An 8,462-nucleotide genomic window follows, 5' to 3' on the forward strand; every position below is an offset into this window, starting at 1 on the left:
CTCTGCCAGGCCCCAGCACCTGCTTCCAACTCCTCCTGTTTCTTCCACCCTCTTCCACCTCCCAGATCTGTTCCTGTGGTGCTGAGGGATGCCAGGAAGGAGCAGTCCCTGCCTCAGACCCTGCCTGCCCCCAGGGCAGCGGCAGTGCTCACCCCGCCATCTTAGGGGCTCCTCAGTTGTCGCGGCTCCACAGAACCCTCAGTGAGTGCCTTCCCTCAGCAGAGACGTGTCCTGAGGCAGCCACAGGCTGGTGGCTAGGTCCTCATCAGCCAGGGTATGATGGCCACTGGACAAGTCCACCTGGCTGCCTGGACCCATATTATCACTCTCTATGAGGAGCCGGTGGTGGGATTTGCGCTTAAAACCCCGGTGCTGCATCAGGGCTTCTTGCTTGCCTCGGCGGCTGGCTTGAGGATGAGGGGCTTGTGCACGGAGGTGGCTGCGCTCACAAGATATGTAAAATGATTTAATAGACTTCTTTTAGAGTACGTTGGAATATTTATGGCTGTCTTCCCTCAAGGAAGAACAGAGTTACTCTTGGTGGTTTCTTCCTTGTGGAAGGCGGCCCCACTCTGTACAGGCTGTCGCAGGATGGTAGTGTGGCTCAGCCAGCAGGGATGGTTGATTTGGGTTGAAATCCCCAGTTTTGTGGTCTGTCTGGCAAAGGAGGCTGGGCACATGAGTCTGTAAAGTGAAACATCTGACTGGGGACTGGGTGCAGAGCATGGGCTGGCCTTAGGGGACAGCATTCCCTGTCAGAGGATGATAATGTGGGAAAGGATATCCGTGCCTCTTGTGCCACATCTGTGATGTGGCATCCTCCAAGAGCTATCAATATGTCCTAGATACTATTACACCTCCAGCTGTTGGGACAAGTCACAGAGTTTTGTTCAGGAACTACAAAATCACCGTGGACAATACAATGAAAAACAGCTATCTGGGGGCAGCAGGCTGTGTGATATTCCTGTGGCTGTGTGTGATCTCAGAGCCTTCTTCTTTCACACAGATGTGGCATTCATTCCTTATTTCCATCCATGGATCTCCTTCACACCATTGCTTTTGGTTGTGGTTCATTACTGATGTTAGCACACAGTAAAATACCATGGTAAAGATACCCACAGCTAATTAATTGATTCCAATCAATTAGGTTCCCCCTCTGAATTCTTCAGTGTAGCAGGTTACAGAATCCTTTACTGATATTTCTGCTGTTGTTTTAAGCAGGCATTATATCCTGCACTCTATACCCCACAGCTTACAGGAGTTTTGCTCACAGGTTGTAGTATACGATGAACCAGCTTCCTCATTTGTTGAGGAAATCCAGGTACAAAACAGGCTATAGTTTGCTGTGGGTCAGGACTAACTAACAAAGACAGTGTAGATGATGGTTGCAGACCTGACCCTTCAGGCAAGTCAGTGGTATTGCTCTATAGATTTAAATTCCTAGTCAATAAAGTGAGGATTGATTCATTGGTTAGGTTGCCAATCATTTCTTGCTACAGAACGCATCTGCCTTGGCAGTGCTGGGATCTTATTTGTGCTTTTGCTTTCCGTTGTAATACAGTGATGATGTTCTACTGATACAGCTATGCTTCACTTAGCTGGACAGGCTTTCAAATTGCAATGCATACCCCAAGGACAGGAAAAGAAGGCTCTAGCTCTGCTGAGGAGCCAGTGCAGTCCAGAGAAGCAGAAATCACTGTTGTGGTCTACTTCACCTATCTGTAAACATGTCGATAGCCTGTGCCACCTGGTGGACACCAAAAATGAAACACGAAGATGCACTGGAGTGAAATAAATGTTTGCTGAAAGTATGAATACTGCCTTGGGTCCCAGATGTTCAACCCACCCTGCTCCAATCCTTTGAGGTGGAGTGTAAGTGCAGTGAGGGCTGAACCTCCCAGCTTGAGGGGTATGAATGGGCCTGGAGATATGCTGCTATGACCTTTTAAAAGTATCGGTGTGCAGAAGGTGGCCCTGTACATTGCCAGGGTTTACTGTTTTATAGCAAGAATTAATGTGGTTCTCTCCAGGTGAATATGTCTGTCTGTGCTGCTTTCTGGCACACATTCACTGTGTGCAGTGAGTTAGCTTGCTAAGTCCTCACAGTCCGAGAAGGGACAGGAGTCTTATCAGAAGCCCTGAACTCTATGACTGGTTTGGTCCATCCCAGCGACAGGAGAAAATTTGATTCATTCCAGTTTCATTCATAGCAGTGGGTGCTAGCTTTTATAGAATCTCTTTTCAACTTAATTTTAAAATTGCCAGAGTATAGCTTACTTGCTTGCCTTTTTAATCCCTGCAAATTAAAATGTGTAAAGGCATTGAAGGAATGAAGGAACCTAGATCTTAGTCTTCTGGATAACATATTTTAAAGTTGCTCTGGATATTTGGCTGTATTATACTGGTAGACTAAATTTCCTTGAGCCTTCAACAGTAAAATTTCAGCCTGAGGTCCACAGACACATGCATATCTGAAGTAGACATTAAACCCTGTTTCCGTAAATTTGGCTTTTTTTTTTTCTTTTCTTTTTTTTCTTTTTTTTTTTCTTTTAGTTTCTTTTCTGGCTAGTTCAGGCAAGATTAGTATGAGCAAGGAAGAGAGCAAATCCTCCCTTCCAGGACAGTGGGCCTGGGAAGAAACTGAGCTGTAGAGGTCACTCTTCTCCCTCATTGTTCCCAAAAGTGGAAATCAAGGTACTATTGATCTCGTTTAACTTCAGATATCTGCAAACCAGAGTTTCTACATGTGAACCTATTCTCTGAGATTCGTGCTTTAATTAATGGAGAGAAACAGCCTTTTGTTTGGTGTGGGTGATCTGATCTATTTTACATGTTTATCTTGAGAAGAAAAAAATGCTTCTTAGGATATTTCCCTGCACTGGATGTACGGTGTCTGGTCGGGATGAGAGCTGCAGTGCTACCAGACCAGCTTTGGTTCCTGCTGCAAGCCTACGCCAGGAGCACCAATGAGAAGCAGCACATTAGCTTTTTCTAGCAGGCTGTAAGACTGTCCTAGAATAAGAAAATAAACCCAAGACTTCTAGTGTTTGCAAGGAAGTAATTTATAGGGTCTGAAGATGCAGGTTTCATCCATCAATATTCTGTTACCATTCACAAAACTCTTTTTTGGCCAGACCCTCTAAATTGAGATCAACATTCATAGATTTTTTTCAATGTTAATGTAGCACACTTCAGGAGCATGTATTTTTATGAGAAAACCATGAGTGTGATCACAGAAGATCAGTGATCACCTCCAACTCTATTTATTTATTTATTTATTTATTTATTTATTTACTTATTTATTTTGTATTGCAACAACACATCAACGTTGCCTCAAATCATCGGCAGTACATCTCAGTGACACACATTATTCAACGCAAACATAAGCCAGCACCTATGCTGAGTGCTCCCTGGTGCACTGCTGGATATGCAACACGCGTCATGTCACTTCTATTGAGCACAACGATTGCAGCTGAATTCTGTTGCGCAGTTCCCGCAGCAACATCCCCTTGACAAGCGGGTTTTCCTGAAATAGCCTCTGTCACAGGAATCTGGTGCCCTCCCATCCTGGGCTCACCAGCAAGCTGGCAGGCTCCAGTCTCTGCTGTGCAATGCGATGTGGTGTGGAGGTCCAGCCAGAAGCCACGACAGGTACCCTCAGCCCTAGGGAGCTGGGCCCTGTGGGGATGGAGGGCCTGAGGTGTCTGCAGCAGGACTTATAAATAAGCAGCAGCCACTGGATGCAGAAGTGGTTCAAAGTGGAATTGAAAATTAATGCTTCATACTAGTTTGACAGACCAAGCTATATTAATTTTAACTGTGCTCAGAATACAATATTTTGTTTCATTTTTTCCACTGGGAAATAAGGCTGCGATTTTTTTGTTGTTGTTTTGTTTTTTTTTTTGTCAGGGAAGGTAGAAATTTTCCCTCAGAAAATGCTGAATGTGTGAGAACTGTTTTTTATCTGTGGAAAAATGAAATTCTGACTTAAAGACCCTTACTATCTTCAGAAATTAGAGTCAAACAAAGTGGTTAGTTATGAAAGGAGATATGAATAAAAGCATTTTTAAGGAAACGCATAGTGAACAGTGATTAGGTCATCACATCAGGTTGTAAGAGTGTTCCTCTAGCTGATTGCCTGCATTTGAGATTCTCAGAGATCACTTCAGAGATTATTTCATCCAGTGGCTTCTGTATTGTAGCCTGTTGTGTGCTGTGAGCATGAAAAGAGCTGTGTGAAATGTTTTGTTCAAACCATTTTTTTTTCCACAGAATTATGGATTTTCATCAAGTAGGAGTTTTCCACAGCAAATACCAATTTTCAATTAAAATTGCATTTTCATAATAGAAGTTTGGGAGCCTCTCTTATTTCTTCTCCCTTTCCCCAACAGTTTTCAGCTTTGACAATCAAAACACTGCAGCCAAAAGATTCCTACATTGTTTTTACTTTTCAGATGTGTAGTTTTAAGATTGCCTCCAAAAGTTGCGAAGAAAAAATTCAAAAAAAAAAAAAAAAGCCAGAACCTTTTTCTGTTTATTGTTGTCAAAATCATTGCCAGGAACAGAAAAATTATAAACAGCTCTAAATATATAGTCATGGGACTGCCAGACCTCCTGCAGCAAGGGCATCTTCCCAGTTTCCCTGGAGGCTTTTGCATGGCTCCCAGACACGCGGTTCCTCTTTGCTTCTCTTATTAACTCAGGATAGAGCTGAACACGCATAGTGCTGGTACCAGAATAGCAGGAAATATTAAGTCTCACCTTTCCTGGTGAGATGCTGTATCTGAACCTCATCTTCAAAACCTCACCTCACCCATGTACCCACATGAGCAACCACAGAGTGTTCCTCCTTTGCACTCAAAGGCTGTGGGCTTACCTCCCTTTTGGCTTCTTTGAGCCCTTCCCTGAAAGCCGAGCAAACAAATGAGTATGCTCTACCATCACCTTCATTTCAGCTGAGCTGGGCTTTACCTTTACAGACAGTTTACTGACTTTGAGAGAAACTACTTGCGTGTTGGTAGCAGAGAAGGAGAGGTAATAGGAAATGCCTCAATGGCATTTTCTAGGGGATAACTGCCTTCAGTGGTCATTCACCCCAGATACCAAGAAGAATAGACCCTTTCTACAGCTCCTCACACTGTTCTGTCAATTCCTGCAATGACTTAATAATGAGACACAACAGATTTTAGCCTGAATGAAGCAAAATCCTTTATATAAGAGTCAGCTCTGTAACTCACTGCCACATTAAAGAAATTCAGCTAGAACGGTGATTTGGCTTTGGACTGCAAGGATGGTAACAGTTGGCTTCTCACTGCACTGGTCTGGGAGGTATTCGGCAATTGGGCTGGATTTTGCTTCCATCCCTGCAGTTCTGCACACTTGGGCAAAGATTTTGGCAGGCCTTGTGCCTGGGAAGTAGTTGGCCTGAGGGGCTGGAAAGCTCCTTGGTTCCTTCTGTCATGCCTGAGCCATTGTTTAAGAGTTGGCAGTAATTTCTGCTATTAAAACACACTGACATCTGCAGTGCCAGTGCTGTCACTCAGGGACTAGGGCGTGCCAGTATTTCAGCATTTCATTGCTAGACCAAGGGATGATGCTGATCGAACAGCTCAAGATGAGAGGGGGCAGCACAAGAGGCTGGCTGTGGTTTTCTGACTGTGCTGCAGGCAGCTCTCGGGGCAAGGCAGAGCAGAGGGAGGATTTTTCATTGGATTATTCATTGGATTATTCATATACACAGGAGACCCAAAGGGGACCCCTTTGCCATTTCCCGGCAGAGAGGATTTTGTGGGCTTGGTGAGATGAGAATAAAGGTGTCACAGGAAGCTTGCAAACTACTGGGAGAAGGACTGAAACTTCGGGGGGGGGGGGGGGGGTGTCAAATTCAAGTATAATTAGAAGATTGCACTTTTCCTCTTCAGAAACTCCTTTTCCATCTTCCCTGTACCTGTTCTCTCTGGCTTGGCTTTTACAGGCAGGGTCTACACTTTCTGCTCAGCAGAAATGTACTCATTCCTCCATATTTCAGTAAAGACCTGAAGCTGAGCTGAGAATCCACTCCTTTCATGTTGGGGCCGTACAGATGTCTACACAGGCAGTCCCATGCTCAATGACCTATGTAAGTGTAGATGTTTGGGGGAACAGAGATAAGATCCTCTTGATGTGGAAGCTGCTGCCTCAAGTTTCATTTATGGTTCTGCAATTATCCCCTTGATGTCAAAGTACAAAATTAAAGCATCCCATATAAATAAATCAGCATTTCTGTGTTGTTATTCATGTTTTTGCCTGTGATTGCTCATGCTGATGAGAAGTATGAATTTCATTGTGTTATGGCCAGTGAAAACGTGAACTGTCAGAGTGGTTTTATGGAGAATGGTCAAAGATCTTGGAAAGGGGGGTTGGTGATAAACATCCAGATATCAACATTCCTGACACTTAGTAGGGGCAAATTAAAGCAGATATTCTGTTGTAGCAGCTCTATATATGTGCGAAAGCAGCCCTTCAAAACTGCACAAACAAGGCTGAACAAGAATGGGGCAGGTAAAAAAACTCAGACAGAGGAAGCAGTTATTCGAGATCACATACTGGGACTGAGAAAACTGGGGAGTAAACCACTCTTTGACTTCCTTTCCTCTCTAATACCAAAGGCTAGAGTTTCAAAGGAAGCCAACTGCCAAAATGAAATTTGTAATCTTTTGTTTACGACAAACAAAACTTGTGAACGTGGGTGCAGAGCAATTCTGCAAACCTTTTCCCAATGTCTGTGGCTGAGAGTGCTGCTGTTCTGATAACTGGCCCCATCTGTGTAGGAGGTAATGTACAAAAAGCTGGCCCTGAACACTTCCAGTACGACAGCTTTATGGGAGAAAGGATGATGCAGTGGTTAGGGTATAAACCTGATATGTAGTAAGTTCTTATTGCACTGTTGTTGCATTTTGTGATCTAAATCAAATAACTAAGTCTCTGTTTGACTTAGTTCCCATCTTACTAGTGTTATCTACCCAACTTCCTAGAATCTCTACCTTTTGTCTTGCATATTTAGATTCATAAAACTGCAAAAAGAATAAACACAGTAAGCTCATAGACAGTAAGCACACTTACTCAGTTCCTTAAGAAATATGATTCCCCACAGCCCTATGCTCGGGCATGTACATCATACTGTTCTAAAAGCCACAAAATAGTCTAGGTGGATGAGGAATTTTTCATGGTTACTTTGTAGATTTTTAAATGAAAATAGTATAAAAACTACTTCCAGTCAGTGATGTTTCCCCATAGTTCACTTAAATCTTTCCTGTACTTCTCCTTTGAATAGCCTGTAGAAATTCTAGGTTATTTTTCTACATTGATATTAGTGCTGTAACACAGAGAGAGGCCAAATGCTGCTTCCATTTGAAGCAAAAATAATCAGGATTTGCTCAAGGTTTCTGGGTAGCTGGAAAGTGGGGACCCAAAGCTGGGGTGAGTGCTGTCATGGGGCAGCTCTGATTGCTCTCTCAGACAGGGGTGGAGCACAGTGCGCAACCTCATGGACATCCCTGATGCATGTTCACAAATAAGTGCCAGCATTTGTATACTTCCACACTGGACTATATATCACTTAGCACTTTTTTTTTAAATGAAAAGCAGCTGATTTACTCACTTGTGTATTTTACTGCTGCATCATCAATAACTGTATTTGAAACACGCCATCCCAGTCTGTGCAACAGATCAATATAATAAACAGAAAATACAGATTTTCATTACTTGTACCAGGGCAGTTTATTAATCAGTTCATGCAGTTCAACAGAGTAAACAGGATTTTAAAAATGAGTAGACTGGGTACAGGAAGGGTGTGGGGCAAACAAATAGGTTTTCTCATAAAAATTAAATCACATGCACCAGGCAGAGCCCAGGAGTACATGTTCATGGTAGTTAAGGCGAGGTTTAAAGGCTTAGGTTTCCGCTTTGGGTAGATAGCTTACAAACTAATTTACAGACAGTTTAAAGAAAAATACAGCTTTTGCTATTGTGTGTATGTAGAGCCCTGCACACCAGTGTCCTTGTGTTTATGTGGGGATGTGCACACACAAATGTATCTAGATGTGCTTGGGCAGAAACATGCCTGACAATTTCTGCACGTGCACCAAGTGCCACCGAGGTGTTATTTTGCAGCTTGAAGGGTCAAAAACAAAGTGCAGAAAGGGAAAATGAAGATTAGACTTGTTCTGATGGTAAGTCATATCGTCCTTTGGAAACTGTTCAAAAGGAACATTGACATCCTCCTTCCATTGACTTGGTGGGAAGAATGAGCTCCACAAATTCCCCTCACTTAATTCCCTCAACATTTAAACTCTGCCTATGAAATCTATTTTCCCTTACATGGGTCTTTTAGTCTGCGGCTGTGTTAAGGCATCCCCTGATCCCAGTGACAGCACAAACTGTGTAAGCTGAGATGTCCTTCTCCAGCGTTGTGAGCTCCAACT

The sequence above is a fragment of the Anser cygnoides genome, chromosome 27, assembly GCF_040182565.1.
Source record: "Anser cygnoides isolate HZ-2024a breed goose chromosome 27, Taihu_goose_T2T_genome, whole genome shotgun sequence".
NCBI lineage: Eukaryota > Metazoa > Chordata > Aves > Anseriformes > Anatidae > Anser > Anser cygnoides.